General features: G+C 40.2%; 1 long non-coding RNA gene across 2 annotated transcripts in view; it reads right to left on the bottom strand.

The window, feature by feature from the left end:
- Positions 1-2,129: 2,129 nt before the first annotated feature.
- LOC118250301 (uncharacterized) overlaps positions 2,130-19,853 on the bottom strand; it is a 57,680-nt gene continuing 39,956 nt past the window's right edge. Inside the window, exons 6-11 of one of the 2 annotated variants that reach the window (XR_004779411.2) lie at positions 16,363-16,467; positions 14,670-14,763; positions 13,260-13,386; positions 4,631-4,767; positions 2,766-2,855; positions 2,130-2,487 (exon numbers count right to left, since the gene is read on the bottom strand). This is a non-coding gene — a long non-coding RNA (uncharacterized LOC118250301). Of the gene's footprint in view, positions 2,856-4,630; positions 4,768-13,259; positions 13,387-14,669; positions 14,764-16,362; positions 16,468-19,853 lie in introns of both variants that reach the window. The other variant, XR_004779410.2, reaches the window with a different exon arrangement.

The following is a 19,853-nucleotide window of genomic DNA, read 5'->3' as shown; positions in this document are numbered from 1 at the left end:
GTCCAACCTTAAATGTAAGGCTGCTGGATGAAAAATGTGCTCGTTTGACTAGATAGAGTTGTGAAATACACTAATGATCCCCAAAGACTGGGGTGAATCCTATTTTCATATAAAAGTAACTCCACCTGCAGAAAAGAAGATGGCCTGTTGGAAACTCCAGCCATCTGCAAGGCTGGCTTTATATGTGACTATTTCCTTTCTTCAATAAGCAACACAAGGATTGCCAGATCCAGCAATTCAGCATCTTCTTGTAAAGTGTGCACCAAATTTGTAACATACCACAGTCTGACTTTATTAGATTAATTAAAGAAACCTATTAATTTCCAAGTAAATGAAGAATATTTTTAATCATTGCCTGTGAACCACTTAGCACATTAACTTGTCCCTCTGAAGTCATTTACTTAAGTGTGCCCTCAGTTTGCTTAATCCATAACTGGTCAATAGTATATTAATATTACAGTCTCATTTTGGATCTAAGCATGTCTGAGCCTATTAAACTGTCACCCTGGATTTACTTGCAGGAAAAAATTATCTGCATTCAGAGATAGAGGGAGAAAAGTATTAAAGTGAATCAAGCACTAATGAAATTAATCATAATCATTGTAAGTACTTTCAACTGCTATCACCCAGTGGGAGATGCTGTTACAGGAAAGTCTTCCCGCTCTATTGTTTTTATGGCTGAGCTGTGAAGCATACTTCAGCTTTTGTTTGTTCCAAAGAGACCGATAATGCTATTGTGATTCTTTGGAATCATTCCGATTTTTTTTACTGAGAATCAACCTTACAGACAACCTTGAAATACAAGCCACTTCATGCAAAGCTTGTTCTACTGAACTAGTTTAATGTAGGTCAGACCTACTGTAGTTTGTGTTATAATTCATTCAAACTGTGAGACTCCATCTCTTGCTGTTTACTTTTACTGCGCTGCTTGTGAACCTAATATATATAATTTACGGGGGCAAGACAATAGGAAAGAGCAAGTCAGGAGAAAAATGATCTATTTCCCTGCAATGTAAGATACGTTTAGATATAAGGAGCCAGATCCTGAGCTGAGTAAATCAGAATAGGTATATGAAAGCCAATGAAGCGGTGCTGATTTATAATAGTGCTGTAAAATTATTCTTTACAGCACTACTCTTAATTCATGCAAAAATTTATTAATCCTTTAATAATACTTGAATTTTAAAAATGCTTTTTTTCTACTCTTAGAAATGCTGGGGTCTGTAGTGGCAAGACACTAATCCATATCCTGATTAATACTTCATGAAACTTTTGAAGGGTTCCCCCATATTTCTTCTTTGAATTCCTCAGTGGTCTAGAAACTCTGGTGTTGTATGGATTAAACAGTTGACAGAAACCTCTGATGAAGAGAAACATGACAATGGGATAGACAAAAAATAGTAGCAGATCAAAAGCAGTTATCTCTAAAAACAAATTCTGTGCTATCCACAATTAAGCATAATTTGACATTTTAAAAATATTTGATCAGTGTTTTGGCTTACCGAACTGCTTAAGGGGCACTGTGATGTGTAAATTAAATTCAAATGAAGGTTAAATATAGTTCTTTGGGAAAGACTGCATGGTTTAAATTACCTAATTATTTGGACAAAATCTGTTCTCCTGTAATTAAATGTATACAAAAGAATATGTCTTTTTACTAAGTACATTTGGAGAGGAGATGTTTATCAGCAAATGGTTACTTCCTCTTGAAGATTGTAGAGATACTGTCATCACTCAGAACCGTGAAAGGAGTGAAGTTAGTTTATACATTTATTAGAGCTCTGCTGAGGTTGGATGGAAGTGAGACAGCACTCCTGTATTTTCCTGTATGCAGCCCTCCTGCAGCTTCTGCAAATCCTTTTAACACATGCTTTGCTTTAAGTCTCTTCCTTGAGTTCATAACTATACAGGAAGGCATGTGCCAGTGCAGTGTGTCCGATGTGAAAAGAGCTGATCATTCATCTGATTCATGTCTGCTACGATGCAGGATCGCTCCTTGCAGCAACCGGGACCAGATTTCTGCCTTGCATCCAGATCAACCCCTCTCAGCCTGCAAGGATTCCCAGGCTTCAAAAGGACGACTGCTGGAGTGAGTTACGGCCCCATGTGAGTAAGAGGATGAGAGTCTGGCTCACTGGGGTTTGTTTAGTCTATTTTTAAATGTGTTGAGCGAAGGAATTTCAATATCTTTCTGAGGGAGACTCCTCCTGAGCCTAGCAGATGTCAACAGCAGGATACCTCTTCCATGGTATTGGTCATAAACTTTCTCTTAGTCTTGTCCATTTCTCTTCGTTATGTTCTGTTTTACTTTACTGCATCTCCACCTATATTCACACCCTTCAGTTTTCTGCTTCTTTCTACAGAGCCCACAAACTGTAGCTTTTTCATTCCATCTTTGGTATCACTCCATCTGGCTCCTTTCTGCTTTGGGAGGGCACCCTTTTCACCCATTTCTGCCTCACTCCAATTTGCCAACTCAGTTCAAATCTGTTGTATGTGGATGACAGACAGAAATGTCAGCCCTGCTTAGAGCTCTATGCCATCAATTTAATATGGCAATACAGGCATAATGCACTTAGATTGCTCAATTCCTGCTCATAAACCAAAGTCTTGCTCTCCAAAGCAAAGGAATTTAAGTCTGCACAGTATGCCTAAGCTTTACAATACCATTCACTTCAGGAGATATGTGACACGGAACAGAGGATTCCAAGAGAAAATAATAAGTAATGTTGTAGTGCTTAAATTCAGAAATATCCAATATATACCTGGAACAAAGCAAGTATCTGTAGTTTCCCAGGCTGGAAGAAAAGCATTGCTTTGCATGTCTGGTCCCCAGCTGTACCGTCATAATTGCACTGCGAAAGAAATTGCATGTTCATTAGAAGAAGTGCACTGGTGCACAAAACTTGTGTCTGGTGGACCCAGACCATCTGAACTGCATCTGGGAGGAATTGTTTGGGTTTGAGACATGTCAAGGAGGGATTTTCAGTGTGAGTGGGAAGTTAAAGGCAGCTTATCAAACTGTCCCACAAGTTATTTTACTGTCCACACTCTTTATTCAAATTAATTCTGCAGAACATGAGATTACTAAAGGAAAAGGAAAAGAAAAAGAGAAGGTGGGAAAAAAAAGAAATAGATTTATTGCTAATAGTCATAAAGGGAAATCATAAATCTACTGGGGCTGTGCAGTGAGTCTCATAGTGAGTAAGAACACATGTAATCAATATGAATGTATTCATTTTTATTTTCTCTCAGCCACAATCAATATGCATGGTATCTCACTGCTGAGTAGGAAGGCACAGCTTTTGCCCCAGTAAGTTTACAATAATTCAGCAAAACTCCTGCTGAGTTTTGATTGAATAATAAGTTTGACTCTGGCTAGACAAAAAGCAGAGGCAGGCAGGCAATATGCTGACAGGGAGCAAAACTGGGAGCCAGCACTTCTAGGAAAACCCAGGTGCGGGAAGGGAAAGGGAGGCACTGAGGAGCGGCTGCGAAGAACAAAGAGAGAAGTGCTGCCGTAGTTTCTCTGGATGGTGGAAAAGCTCCCTTACACAGAGCAAAAGGATGCTGTCCCCAGCCATTGCTGCAATCTGGATTAATAAATAAATAAATAAATAAAAATTTCAAAGGTGACCTTTGCAGCACTGCAGGAAGGAGTTGCTGTCACGCCAGGAGCTGACCTCTGCAGAGCTTCAGCCTCCACGTGACTCCTCCAAATATCCCTTTACTATGTCATTATTAAATGTGCCCATAACGTCCCATGGTTACGTGTACCCAAAGGGCATCAAACGGTACTGACGGAACTGCCAACAGCCAGGAGGAGGCTCAGCCCCCAGGGAAGCCTGGAAGAGAGCTGGCTCCTGCTGCTGGTCCCCGGGCAAACGTCTCTGTGAGCAGGCATGCACAGACGGGGCCAAGCCGCTCCGCTCCCTGCCACCAACCCTGCTGAGCAAGCAGCCTGTTGCACTCTCCACTGACTTTTAATTTGCAAATAGCCTTAAAGCATTGCAGAAAACAGCATGGGATTTTTTTTTTATTTTTTATTTTTTTATGATGGTAATGAAGACTTGGATGTCTGTGTAATGCCTGTAATGTAATCACTGAACAACCAAAGAGTACACAAAGTGTCATGCAGAAACAAAGGAAGGGGTCATCCTGACCAGAGCAGAGAAGGAAATCAGAAAGAAATATTCATTTTTATATTCATATATTCATATTGAATGAATGAATTGAATTCATATTGAAATATTCATATTGAATGAAGCTTCTGTACTATCGTGCTTGGACATTGAACCTACCTGGGGCACTAACAATAATCCACACAAATAACCAAAGCAGTTTAATGTGCTCCTGAGCTTACCTGCCAGAGCAGAAACTGTGTCCTTCTGTCCACTGCAAGCAGGCAGCCTGCAAACCAGTCAAAGGGCATTCAGGTATCCAACTTTCACTGACATTCAGGAGAGCTGACCATTTAGCTGCACTTTACCCTTTGAAGACACACACTCAAGCACACACTACTCTGTGTGCAAAGCAAGTTTCTCAATGGTCCTCTCTCTTTTCCTGTGAGAAGTCCCAGAAAAATCCCCCTCGATGAGCTCTCCAGGACTAATGTCTGTGCACTGCTTACCTATTCACTTCCAAGTCTGGTGAGACTCCAGGCACTCCACTGTGTCCTGTCACACCTTTAGTTTGTTAGCCTCCAATGAAAAGACCTAATTCCTTCTCTGATCACATTTGACTGGCGGGGAGGCTTGGCTAATGGTGCTGTGCAAATGAAGAAGACAGTTATTACTGTGATTACGAGTGTTACATTAATAATAACCAGGAACTGTGGTCAGGTATTTCAGATATACAGGAAATGAGAGAAAATACCTAATTTAAAAACAGGTTAAAGAAACAACTGCTTTTTATGAACTAAAGAGAGATTTGCATGTGAAACAGAACATGTTGAGCTCTGAGAAAAAATAGCTATTAGCATTAACTCCAATTTAAAACTGATTTAATTTTGCCATGCATTTTAGCCCAGAGAACATTGGCTTCCTGCAGGCTCATGAATTGCTCATGGGAATACGTGCAGGAAGGGAATGTTGAGCTCATACATTTGGTGTCCGCATCCAGCGAGAACTACACTACCCTGGACTGAGTGGAGGATTCAAGGACAGAGCTCCTCTCCTGTGCCGGAGAGACCAATGACTGAGGGAATAAGTAAAAGGCAAGTTAAGGATGGTCTTCCTCTCCTGCATTCTCACAAGTTTCAGCAGTCAAGTTTTCATCTCCCTGAAAGAGCTGCAGATGCACTTAGACTAATGTGTTGATGGTCCCATTAAAGGACCTGTCCCGTATGACCCTGTCTCACCTGTTTTGTTTGTCTATCTGTACTTTTGACCGTCCCTCAATGTCCAATTGCAGTGAGGTCCCCATTTTAACCATGTGATGTATGTAACAAAAATCAAACTCCCTTTTGCCTTTTTTAAGGATGATCATTTCAGTGAGCAGCCCCAGAATTTGTGTTAAAAGAAACGGGAAAGAGTTATTTTTTATTCACTTTCTCAAAGCTGTTATGTTACTACAGACCTCAAGCATCTCCCCTCTCCCATTTTCAGCCTCAGGACTGAAGACTACTAAGATCAATCACATTATTTCCATCCAACTGACACTGGAGCAAGCAGATGACTTGCAGAAGGACAAGGAGAGCCAAGCCACAGCGCCAGCCAGAGGCCAAATTAATGGGCTGCTCATCTTCCTTCGCTCTTGAGCTATGGTGTACCTGTGCAGCAGGGCCAGATGCAGCCATATTTCATACACAAGAGTAAGGGGAAAAGCAGTAGTGTAAGCCCCACCTGTAGTCCTGGGTACAGTTCTCCATGGTGGAGATACCAGGGTAGCTGCCAGGTAGAGTTAGGTCCAATTTCACTCAACAAGGAGGGCTTTGGATGGTAGTGATGCAGTTATCTCCTCACAAGTGAACTGCAGGCCCCAAGTATTTAAAACGTGACATGGCAAATACTTTTCAAATAGGTATGTGTTCACAACAGCTTGCTTGCAAAGTAAGAGGCAATATCTTTCTCCAGTGAATGATTCCTTTTAAGTCATGCACCAAACCCTAAGCCAAAAAAAAAAAAAAAAAAGAAAAGAAAGAAAAAGAAAAAATAGCCCACTTATGCCATGGAAAACTCCTTACCAGCTGCAAGGGGCTACATGTAAGGTCCTTGCCAAACAGCAAGCTAATGCAATCACTGCATATTAAGGACCAATCCAGACTAACCCATTCCTTCAAATCCCCAACACACCAAAAAGATGCAAGTCAGAGAAATTCTGCTGTGTCCAAATTAAACATGGCTGGGGAAAAAAATGCAACAGCAAACATATCAAATCAACCATTTATTGTATTGACTTGTTTATTGTTTTTAATTCTGATGCTCATCCAAAAACCTCATGGTAATCTATCTATACCCTAAACACTGCCTGACATATTTTTCCAGAGAAAACCAGGAAGCTCATTAGCTTTCTTTAGAAGATACAAATCTGCAGCTCAACATAAACTTCAAGAAAACATACTTGATTTCCTGTACTGGAAGGTAATTTTTGCAAAACTAACAGCAGAGTAGTTGATACATCTTCAAGACTGTTGTTTGCTCACAATCTGTGCATGGGACACCCCAAATATCTGAATGTAGCTCTACTTCATCTCCTCTGCAAAGCCTCAGAGGAAAAAAATACAGGAAGTGGTGGAAAAGGAAGATAAAATTATATAGAGTAGCAAGAAAAGCATAGGAATTATTTCAATTAAACAGGCAAATTAAATAAATAAATAAATAAAAAGTTAGTGTAGTTTCTTCATATTTTTACAGTTGGATAAAGTTTTAACAGTGGCAATTCGGTGCTTGTACAAAAGCATCTCCACAAACAGTTGCATTTTCCTTGTGTAAAACATGCTGCATGCAGCAGCGAATTTGCTTGAACTGGCTTTCACAGACAGCCTGTTCTAACAAAGGAATGGTTAATGATTTCTGCTAAATAATGGAAAGCATCAGAAACGTGGCAGTGTAGGATGCGCCCTTCTCTCCCTTTGTCTAGAAGCACATCTGAAACCTTGCACAACCTCGAATCTCATCTTGGGGGAGCATAATGGACAGGCCATGAAGAGAAACCTTTATTCATTTTGCATAGATGTGGAGTAGACCACATGGTTTATTTTTTTATTTATGTTTATTCTTCTCTGAGTATTTGTGTTAAAAAAAAATAATATGCCCATCAAAAAGATTTATGAGTAATTGTCTTGATGCTCATCTTGAAACTGATGTTGGGTGGCATACCAGTGTGTTCAATTTAAGTTTCTATATAGGGCAGCACCCAGTAGAAGCTACTAAAAACTGAAAAACGTGTACATTATTCAGTTTCTCTGTTGTTTCTTCTTTTGTTTCCCTTTCTTCCTTTTTTCCTTTCTTCCTTTTTTTCTTTCTTCCTTTTTTCCTTATTTCCTTTTTTTTTTTTTTCTTTCGTTCTTTATTGTTATTTCCTTCTGCAGAGAAAAGGTGGAACATTTCTGGACCTGATTAAGACCAGTTGGTGGAGATTTATTGAAAAGTGTTGCCCTGTGGTTTTGGTATTAACCTCTTAGATCACAGCAAGTGACTTTTGAAGTTGGCTGGGGGCTGGAGGAAACTTCTTCAGTGAGGGACCTACCACACCTGCCTCCTTCCACAGTGGAGCTGTAGGGGGAGGAGAAAAGTGGGAAGGTCACTCTATTCTGCCGGCCACATCATGCAATAAATATTAACCAGTGATGATTATTGAATGCAAAGAAATAAATAATAAAGAGCTCTTACAAGCCTTACAGTTTGTATGTATCTTGCTAGATGATTAAAGAAAAGCAAGTTTGGGATGAATGATTTTGCCAAATGAAATTTCACTCATTTCCTTTCTAGCTGGGTTGCAAACAAAGTGAAATGATTTAGGGCTTTATCTGCCCTTACTTCTCCCTTTCCTTCCGACTCCTCCTGATCCCTTCCAGCATCTCGGTAGCCCTGTTCCTGGAACCATGCTGCCAGGTCCCCCACCAGCAGCAACTGGTTTTCCTCCCTCCTGGGTGGTGCACAGAGCATCAGCACTTTCACGGTGGGAGTGTGCAGCAGTGCCACTTCTGCTGGAAGGGGACATGAAAGCGAGTCCTCTCCATCCCACCAGCCAGGTGAAGGGGGACTTGCACAAGTTGTCCCACAAGGTGAAACCTGGCTGCTGCCACTGGAACTGAAAGAGCACATTAAGCCTGTGGCGTTTCAATTTCCCTGATTAAATTTCCCTATTAAAACAAAAAGAGGAAGAAAAAGAAAAAGAGGTTGGGATCAGACCATGGACTTCATCCCAGAGGGCACATTCTTTCCAGGCAAGGAGCAAAAAGACCTGCAGCTTTACTTTTACCATTATTAAGACAAGGGCAAATTGACAAAATTCACATCTTTGTTCAGTTTCAGGTAATGAATGTGCAATAAGATGCATGTTTAATTGACAAATTGTCTAATTCTATTACTTTTAATGCTGGAACAAACAATCAGAGAAACTATTTGTAAGCATCTAGAAGATAACGAGGAGATGAGTTACAGCCAGCATGGATTTGTCAAGAACAAATTGTGTCACACTAATGTAATTTCCTTCCCCCACAGGATAATAGACCTTTCAGACATGGAAGAAGCAGTAGGTGTCATATATCTTGACCCTAGTAAGGTTTCTGACACTGTCTCATATAACATTCTGATAAATAAGAGAAGAAAATGTGGACTAGGGGAAACTAGTAAAGAGTGAGTATAAAACTGGTTAGAAAGCCGTACTGAAGAAAATAATTACCAATGGTTTGCTGTCAAAGGCTGCAGCAAGTGGACTGCACACAGGTCTCTCCTGGCCTGATACTATTCATTGCTAATGAACTGGATGATACAAGAGAACGTGGTGTTATCACATTGCACATTGTTGGGAAGGGTTCCACATCTGCTGCAGAACAGAAGAAGCACTGCAGAGGCTCTTGACTGTTCTGGAATAGTCTCAAAAAATAGGATTCAAGTCAAGCGAGTCAGCAATAGTTTGTTATATGAATTAAGAATAATTGGCTTGGTACTACTTTGTAGGTAAAGATCTGGGTGCTACAGTTGGTCAAAAGATGAACACAAAGGTGTAAGAAAAATAGAAGTTTTTCCTTTACTCAATACCTGCAAGACCTCAAGGTATTATATCCAGACGACGTTTTGCACAACTAACTCTAAGGAACATGTAGGCCAATGAGGTCCAAAGAAGAGCAACATGAATGACCAGAAATTTGGACATTTATGAGAAAGAGGTAGACTTGCATAGTGTAGGGAGAAAAAAAGACTAATGCAAAACACAACAGGGATCTTTGAATTTGTAAATGATTTTTTAAAAGAGACAGCAGTCTCCTCTGTAACCTTGCTACACAGGACAAGAAAGAAATGGTTCATAATTCAGCAAAACTGTTTTTGGTTAGGAAAAATTTTCCAGCACGATAGAGAGTTGAACAATCAAACAGGCTCCTTTGGGATGCTGTGGAGGAGATATCACTGAGAGAAGATACATTTACAACTTGATGTTTTCCTGCAGTGGGGAATGGACTAGGTGACCTCCCAACCCACTTTTCTATAATCCCATGAATTCCATGAACACTACAATCCATCTATGTTTAATAAATTAAACTGTAAAGGAGAAAAATAATCTCCTAGACCCAGAGCTAGGCCTGAAAACACTAAACATGTTGTAGTAATAGGCCATAAATTTGCTTCCATTCCCTAAGGAGATTTTATAGCCACAAAGACTAACATACCAGAAGCCTCCTCTAATAGTCAAGTAACTCCAGCACACTGGCAGGTTCTTTGATTCATATTCTGAAAGAAGTAGTTTATGTTTATAGAAACAAATTGGTTGCATCAGAAATACAGGTTAGGTCAATCTTCTGAGCTCTATATGTCTCCAAAATGTCTCTTTGTAAATCTTCATGTGTCTCGAACAGCAAACACACAACTCCAGACCATTATTAAAGGGCACTTTGAATTATTTTCATCCTATTCCAATACTCACTGCTTCTCACTATAACATTCAAATACCCTACCACCAGAACGAAGACAAGCATAAAGCAGACAAGATGCAGTACAGCCTCAGCAGCTAATCAGAAAACACCACAAAACTGTACCTTTCTTCAGTGCCAGGCATCCATATTTTATAAAAAGCAGAAAGCACTTCATCTGTTAGTCAATGGAAGGGACCCTGAGAGGTTTCCTTTTGTCATCATGAGTATGACAGAAAGAAAGAAACTTTCTAATTAAAATAGTCCCAAGAAAGTGTGGTTTCACAGAAAGAAGCAATTATTGCTGTAAAATGTTATTCCAGTAAAGCAATCCAAGTTATCAACCAAGGTGTTAATTTTCTTTTTGCATCACCAGGCAGATTCCACAATCCAGTTTCAGATAAATGCCTAGGTTTTATTCTTTTTCACTTGGGCTCACTATGACGTTACAGGGGAATAAGCCCTCTTTTGCTCATTTTGATGTGCAAAACCTGACGGAGGGAAAACAGAAGCCACCAACCACTTTTTGTCAGGAGTGAAACTCAACAATTCACTCAATGAGATTGAGTTTAAGAGAAAAAAAGGTCAGAATGAACCTCGCTTGTAAAATCCTGCCCCCCAGAAGCTCATGGGGTTCATACAAGCTGCATTTGTTCAGAGCAGTCCCAAGAGGACAATGCAAGTCCTGTTTTACTACCACGGGATATGAGGTGGTATCAAATAATGAACCCAAGCATTTCCTTTCTGAACTCAGCCCAAAGCACTTTTAAAGTTTTAAAGTTTTCTAATATAAAATAATACACCGTGAAGTGGAAATCTTTCTGATATTTTGTCATTTTAAGCGGTGGTAATATATTTTCCTTTGGAAAATATAACACTGTGCTCATTGTGTGCTTTTTGTTTTCTGTTTAATCTGTGATGCATATCTGAATGGAATTTTTGCCTATAATTCTATAAAATTTACTCTGAAGTGCTGCTTATGCTCTACTGATCACAACTCTGTTTTAAGGATTGGCTCTTATTTTTTAATCTTCTTTTCACTGCCCTTTTGTTGTATTACAATATGAGGAGTAAGAGGGAAGGAATTTTTGCGCATTTAACACTTTGTTTCCCTTTTACTTCTGTCTAGGGCTATGAGGCTCTTGCTACCTCACATGAACAAACAGGAAATTATACCACTGAAATGACAGACTTGCATAAATCTGATAGACACACACACTTATAGATAATTTTGCTTTCCAAAAATTTCAAGAGTTATCTGCTATGTTTCAGTTGTGACAGTTATGGCAAATATTATAAAAGAAGGAGGCTAGACCTTCAGCTGGTGTAAATCTACCTAACTGAAATCTTGAGTTATGGTTTACATACCTGTATGTCAGGCCAGACTTAATGACGGTGCTAAGACCATAACCTCTGGCCATTGCCCTCCAACAGCTGCTGGTTCTAATGAGCTTATCAAAATGACATTGATTGACGAAGCCCCACGTCATTTCATTCAGCTTCTGCAGGAAATGGCTTGATTTGTTTTCCGTCCAAATGAAGCCTACAATCTCATCGGGACCATAAACTGGAAAGTATGACAATTACACCAAGGCTAAATTTGACCCTGCACTTACAATCACTTAGCAGCTTCCCAGGTGCAAAAGTATAGGATTTCATTAGGTGCTAAGATGATGGTGTTCCCTGTGGAAGTTTAACTGTTTACACAGTCTGTTGAAGCTGCCTCAACTGGGGACACTTTAAAAGCTCAGAAGTCATAGGAAATGCCCTGCTTCATCCATCTTGAATAAAGTAAACCTTTAATCATCTCAGGCAGAAAAGTGATGTTCAAAGATGCCACAGAAGAAGGGACTGGCATGGACTTCGAGCTCCTCTGTGTCTAAACCCAGAGCCCTTGTGATGTGCAGAGAAGGTGAAGAAAGACTGGGAACTAAGAGGAAAGGTGACTGAGGTAAGGATAGGTTGGGGAAAGTAATCTCAGAAAGAGTTGTGAGCTTCAAGTGGGGCATTTCATGGGCAGAATTAATGCCTGGAAGCTCCTCGCTGCTCCATACATGGGACGAGAACAAAACAGATGTCTGAAGTCCCCTGCCAGAAGTAAACGGAGGACATCTGAAGTCCCTCTGCCTTTGAAGTAAACATGGCTTTAAACATGAATACATAAAACAGAGCACAGCTATTTATAAGAAATCAAATGTAAGTGAAAAGGGACTGGACCTCTATGAAACAGCAAGAAAACAAAGAACACAAAGCAAACAAACGTGAATGTAAGGAAAACACAGTCAGCATTTGTAAGATGGTCATTAACCATACTTTGTACTTCTGAACGCCCTTCATTTGCTGGCCTCAGTCTGCAAACATTAGGATTTGCCTGCAGAGACATTGTGGTGGTATACAATTTGTTTGTTCTGCTGCCACTTCTGTCTCTGATTATCCTTCTGCTGTATCAAGGCACAACTCTATGGATGTAGTGTGGTGTAATGTGTGCGTATGCAGAACAAAACAAGGACTGTCCCAGAGCATGCCCATTCATAAGCAAACGGGCTCTATCTGTGCGACGTACTGAAGGCACATCCACACCCAGCACTGCAACACAGCACCAACCCCACAAGCTGACTAATGACAAACTCCAGTTACCAATCACCACACCAGCACCAAATCCTGCTTCACACAGGTTTTTCTAGAGACCATCCCTCTTGAGCATCCATCAAGCTGCCTGGGGAATCTGGGAAGATCTGCCCCAAACCCTCCCGCTGGGAGCTGCCAAGTTCTGCAAAGCTCTACGTCCTGCGTTTGCGTCTTTTCAAAAAGTCTGGGCTCTGTGCCTAGTGCTGTGGATCTGAGATGGTGGAGAGCTCTCCCAGCCTCCAGTTCCCCACTTGTGCAGAGACACCATATTTATTACTTTCTGAGCATTAGGAGCTACTGTGAGGATTACTGGTACATAACTGCACTGGAAAAGAACAATTCTAAGTGATACCGGAAGGAAAACCTTTTATTTGTGTTGGCAGGGTTTTTGTTGTTGTTTTGTTTTTTGTTTGTTTGTTTATTTTTCTCCTTTTGTGCCTATAAGAAGGGCTCAGGTATCCTGTTTTTGTAAAAAGCAGTTTGAAGAAATCAAGTATTGGTATCATGGTACAGTCAATCCCAATAGGTCACAAAAGCCTTGTCACTTTACATTACATACCCTGATGAGACACAAGCTGAAAGATCTGTATCTACATGGCTTCATGGGCGGTAAGAGGGTCACACTTGAAAGTAGTCCCTCTCCCTGCAAGGCAGCAGGTTCTCCCAGGAGATAATCAGGTTTCTTCCTGAAACAGTCAGCAGATCACTCTGGTTAACAGCCCAACACACACAGGAAAAAAACAGGGACACATTTTTCAGATTTGATCACTGTGAGAGATCAGGAAAAATCAGAGGACTTAGGAGACTGGATGCACGGGAACCTATATTCTGATATTTCTATTTTGCCACTACCTTTATATTTGTGCTTCCTCTCCAACAGTGATGGATTCATTACACTGTACCACCTGCTTTAGGCATTCTGCAGCTGCCACAGCAGAAAATGGACAGATATTACATTGTCACAGAACCTACCCAGCTATTGCTTACTGCTTCCTTCCTACAAAGGGGAAGACGATAGACTCGTTTCCCCCAGCACATATCTTACATTGAGATGGTGCTTTGTTAATAAGCCAAACCCAGTATTTTAACAACTGCAAGGTGAAGGGTTGAAGCAGTAATATGCCTTAGGGTCATGTGGCACACGGTCATATTTTAATTACCACTGCCTGAGGCTATCTCCACAGGTATGTTTCCTTCCTGCATAAAACATGAAGCCAGGAGTGATTTCAAAACACCCTGTCAAATAGTCTGTGGCTCCAACAGGATGTACACAGTATTAGACTTTAATCCAAGGGCAAATTTTATTTCAGTATTTTATCTTGGAGGCTCAGAGGGGCAAGAGAAAGAAACACTTGTCTGTTGGTAAACTAATAATGTTTAGCAACACAAGGCGTATCATATGTTCTAGAGATCTTTCATTTCCTTAATAAATATCCAAGCATAGCAAGCTCTCAACACCAATATCCTTTCAATAAAAGGTAACCTTATATGGTCACTACATGATACATGATTTATAAGATGTCATGTTAAAGTAAACTCAAACTCGCCAAACACACTGAAGGAAGGAAATGGTTGTCTGGCTCCATATGGTGTTTTCATGTTTCTATTAAAACCAGACTATTCAAACGCTGTGGATACCGACACAGGTTTTAGCTCTAAAGGAAGGATAAAGAGAATCTTATCCATACCATCTGTATCAATAGCATAAAATTTGCTGGCAGCACATGAATGTGGTTAAAACACTTAGGGTCACCTTACTGATGGGGATTAAAAAGACATTGCTCCCGCAGACTAGTTTTGCACAGAGCTATCTTGAAAGCGAATCACTGAAACCCTTTGCTAGCCAAATATCATGGGGAAAAAAAGAAAAAAAAGAAAAAAAAAGAAAAAAAAAGAAAAAAAAAGCAAAGAGACAACCTCCTTAGGATATAGCATTGCAGAAACTGAAACCTAATCTTTGTTAGCATACCTGACACTTAAACTCAGGGTCCAGATTTTTGTGAAGTCATGCTCTCAGCTGTTCGGACTACACATATTGTGCTGCTATTGCAAACATCTTCAATCTACAAAGATATCATATTAAATAAATAAAAGGTTACTTATTTATTATGGATGACCAAAAAAAAAAATATCTAGGGCACTGAAATCGTTTTTTTTCCCTGGCTGTTCCCTCTGTTCTCATTCCCTGGTGGATCCTACAAGGCATGCTACTGCAACAGGCCACTTCTGGGAGTCCCAGGCTCAGCTTCTGCCAGTCTCCTCCCAGAAATCAGCAGAAGAAACCTTATGTAAATGAAGGAGGTGCCTGAATTATATTTTTCCTTCCCTATAGGGGGCAACCCTTCACCACAGCAGTGATTAAGGGGCCACAGAAAGTCTCAGATCAGGCCCTGGAACATGCTGCATCACAGCAGCGTAAATGAAATCAAGGAGGGGAACAGATTTCAGTGCACATCACAGCAGGTCATTGCATCTGCTTGGTAGCGTACTGCATGAAGTTCACATAGTTGCCTTTTAAGCTATTTTTGAAATCGCTCCCAAACCATGCTGTTGTAAAGCCCAGCCGAGCTGAGAATCTGCAATAAACTCAGTGAAGTACTGGACCTCCTGTCTTTTGCAGGGGGACTCATCCCACATATTTTCAAGGTGGCCTTTCACACAGCACCTCAAGTTACACTAACACTTTCAAGCATTTCTCTTTGCTTAGAGATTAATGTATTTGTCATGTACTTTTGACTCCACAAGAGTTTTGGCTCATTCACTTCAATAAATTAGTCTTTAGCCTTGGTCATTAGCCTTTTGTGTCTACTACTACTTCTACTTTATTAACACAAGCACCTTCAAGAACTTCTGTTAATGAGAATGGCGAAGACCCAGAAAATGCTCTTGATTCTTTGAACCTCACATCATATCACAAGGCTAATAATGTCACTGCTCCATTAAAATTTTAAGTATTACAGCCTTCAGAGCCAGCAGCACTTAACGACTTAAACACCTCCTCCTCCCCTTTTTTCTTCCTACATCAAACACTATAGTATGTGGCAGCTTTTCTTTGAGCAGAAAACGCCATCCATGTTTCTAGTGTGTAATGATCCAAATGGTTTCCATTTACCTTTCCACAAACAGGACAAGTTACGTGCTCACTCAGAGCTCGCTCAGAAGGCAACACATCTCCATTCTCACTGTTATCTATAGCATAGAGGCAGGGGAGCTGAGTGTATGTTGATGTATGAGCTGCAGCAGGCCCAGTAAAACTAGCTGCCTTCTTACTATATTATATTACAGGACCTCCAGCTTTTTAGTTCCTACACCATTTTACAAATCTTTAGAGTTTCAGCAAGAAGTTGGAAGAGACTCTGAGATGTATCTTAAGCATCTCCAATTTTGATAGTGCAGTATCTGAAGTGAGACTCCAACAGGATGATTTAAGGGAATGGAGATCAGCGCATGGAACATATCATAAAACCAATGAAGAGAGCTGGAAACATCCCCAGTGTGGTTCACAGTGTGCAGGGGGAGTCAGAAGGTCAGTGAACAGAGCTATGTGTGGAGCTGGAGCTGCCTGGTGCTGGCAATAGGAAGTGCTGATCCCAGGGTATATCTGAGCTCCTGCTGTTTATCAGGAGCACTGGTATCCCTGTCCACAGGATTAGGATACATACCTGGGAACTAGGACAGCTTTTATTCAAACTCCTCGGAAGACCACAGGCCATAGAAAAGTCCTCCTGTTACAGATGAGTCCTCAGGCCAAGCACAGGATTCCTGGGCTAAAAAACATCAAGCAAGAGGGCCCTGGGCTGTAATTCATGGATTAAAGGCGGGAAAAACTGATCTCACTCAAGTGACAGAAATTTAACACTGGTGAAGATGTGGCCCTGAGTCTTCCTAACTAGGTTTGTGAAAGGGTGTACCAGGAGCTAGGGCACATACTGGCATGTTAACGTTGAAATCTCTATGACTGGGTGAGCCTAGGTCTGCTTCAATTGCCAGCATAATTTCCTTTTTTTTTTTTTTTTTTAAATTATCCTGTGTTCTGACTGATGGGGCTGCTGCTACAGAGATGGGCATTTTAGGTGGGCATTGGTTTTTCAGGCTAACTGCTGTGGTTTGTTGCTGCTGTTTTGTCTATAGGCTTCTTGTGCAAGAATACTTTCCCTTCTTTTTTAAACAAGTGGCATAAGTGGGGCAACAGAAATCTCTATGAGCTGCTGACAGGGTCCTTTATCACTTGTTCTGGACAGGACATGAGTGTGCTGTGAGCTACATTTGCAGCCACACTCACCCACCCATTATGTAAGTCAGACTAATAAATTTCAGCGCAAATGAATATGTTCATCTGAACTTCACACCAATTTCATCGCAATGACACAGAAATGGAGTGACAGAGGCGCCTGCCAGCAGTCTCAAGCACAGGGTAACAGTATGCAGAAGCATTTGGAAGAGTTTCTAAAGAATAGTATTATTCCTTAGCTTATTATCTTGCTGTTTACTACATTGGAACCAAGATCAAAATGCTTTAGTGTTTACTGAAGCAGCATATATAGTATCTAACAGCATGTTATTTTGTGCACACTGTTTAACATTCTTTATTGCTCCAACTCATAAGGTTTATTTGAAATCAGTGGAGGAATTCATCCCATCTACTATTTACTCAGCTATTATCAGCTACTGCAAAAGTGTCATTTGGAGGGGAATAAACACCAGTTATTTACGAGCTTTTGCAAGCATGCAAACTCCTGACAGAAAATTACATTTTTAAGATCCATTATTATTTATGGCACACGTATGTCCCTAAATACAGTTGCATTCTGCATATATGTTGCTCCAGAGCTAACCCTGAGAAGAACCATATCTACCTGGTTTTACTGTGCATTCTGATTGTTTAATGCTTGATTCAACCCCCCCTTTTCCTCTTGTAGCAAAAACCCTTTTTGCTACCCTTGTAGCAGCCTTTTTCTTTGCTGGTAGCTACAACGAACATGGAGCTGATGGAGGATGACACTCTACCTAATGTTTTGATCAAATCTTAGCCATGTCAATGGGAAATCTTCCTGTCAGAGGGGAAGACTGAGCATGGAAAAATACTCCCAAAAGCCAATTCTTCCAGACCAGATTCATAAAATGTTTGGCAGAGGCTGGTCAGGAATAATTTAGAGCCCATTTACACAGCCGTGACTGAGAGGAGAGGTTCCCACTCAGTGGAACATGAGCCACTTGACATGGGGACACTGCTTGACTCGATCTGAGCCACAGACAAATGCTCACCTGCAGGCAATTCCTGACTGCCAACACAGTGAAATAAACTCTTAAAAATTCTCAAGTTAAATATGGGAACTTCTGACCTCACTACTCTATATTTTTCCTATATTTCCACTTATTCCACCTGACTTTTTAAGTTTGCATTTTCCTCCTCCATCTTTCTGAATTTTTTTCTGGTCTTGCTACCCAGCTAGAGACAACTGTGCATTTAATAGCTAGTGATTGCTTCAGATAAGCAATTTAAGTGTAAATGTTTAGCACAGCTTCGTGTTTCATCTTCCCAGAACCTTAGTGACATCTAGTCTGGAATACGTGGTTTGCATCATGCCTCTGTATGCGTATTCCTTGGTTTGATTATCTGAACTCTCAGAGAAAACAAATGCCAAGAGCTATGTACCTTTGCTAACTAGCATTCTTGTGCTGGTTTTGCATAATCAAGCAGCACCTTTCATCCAATAATGTATTTAAAATATCTTTTAGACAAAGCTCAATTTGATGAGGCTGACTCTGCAGCAGCAGGGAACATGCATGGTACATTGGGCATTAGAGTAATGGTTTAGATCTCTCTACAGCATGTAGCACACATAAGCTTTGAAGCATAAAAATCATAAATGATTAACCTACTTGATTTCACATAAATGACAGAAATATGCTCTTCATGGTTTATTTTAATGTCTAAAAACAAAGGCATTATGTCACCATGTGATGGGGTCTTTTTATGATCTTCAGCTATGCTAGTCCACTTTGTTTTAATTGCCAATTTTTCACTGTATTAATTGCTAATTATTATATATTTGTATACATGACACTTCAATTATCATCATGTGATCATAACTGTTTGGACTGGATATTGTGTTATCTCCATGAGCTATTTTCATTATAAGCTAGGAAGCCTTAAAAATTTAGCATCCAAACATTTCTCTTTTTTTGGATTAAAAACACTTTTCAAATAAAAAAACAAACTCACTAAAACATTCATTTTGCAAGAAAACAACAAGCACCTTTGTAAGAAAATCTAAAACAGTATTTGTTAACTTTTCATTAAAGCAACTGTTCAAATCAAAATTTGAACATGATTCAAATTGTTTCAGATCATAATCAGATACAATATTACTAACGGAAAAAAAAAAACTAAAAAAAACACAGTAAAATAAAAGGTTAATGCATGCCAATGTAAACATTTCCTATAGCAATAAAAAAAACTAAATTACCACCCACTTCCCAAGAACTTCTCTGAGATGTACATGTATCTTAAAATAAAGCAGTGCATATTTTTATATTTACCCGTTTTAAAAGTGGTCAAGAAGCTTCAGGTCGAGGAGCTTCAGGTAATGTTTGAAAAGAGGAGCAATCTTATGGACTGATGTTTTTCACAGGAACTACTGGCTTGTAAGACATGTCAGGAGTACACTACAGGTTGGGCTCAAAAAGGAAACAGCATTTGCGTTTTTTTTTTTGTTTGTTGTTTTTGTTTGGTTTGGTTTGTTTTTTTTTTCAACTTGACTACATAGTTCTCACATTGCAATAAAATTAATTTCAGAGAACAATGAAATTCCTGAGGAATTTTTGAAGCTTTACTGCAGTTGATCTTAATCCCAGTTGCAAATTGGATTCAGTGACTACAGGAATGCTGAAGCTAAACTGACCATTTAAGGCCTAGTTTTAAACACCTGTGTATGGTTCATCTCCCTGCCAGACCAGAAAACAGGTTGAAGATGGCCAAGACAATCATGGGACTCTGGAGACAACCCAAAGATGGCATAGTGTCACAAACACATGAACTCACCCAGACAAACTACAGCAGCGTCACCTACAAGACAAGTTTACTCATACATAGGACCCAAGGGAATGGCATGGATCTGGGACAGGGGAGGCTCAGGATGGGTGTTAGGGA

The sequence above is a fragment of the Cygnus atratus genome, chromosome 5 (genome assembly GCF_013377495.2).
Source record: "Cygnus atratus isolate AKBS03 ecotype Queensland, Australia chromosome 5, CAtr_DNAZoo_HiC_assembly, whole genome shotgun sequence".
Classification (NCBI taxonomy): Eukaryota; Metazoa; Chordata; class Aves; order Anseriformes; family Anatidae; genus Cygnus; species Cygnus atratus.
The sequence above is the reverse complement of the archived record's forward strand: the minus strand, read 5'-3'. Positions and strand labels throughout refer to the sequence as shown.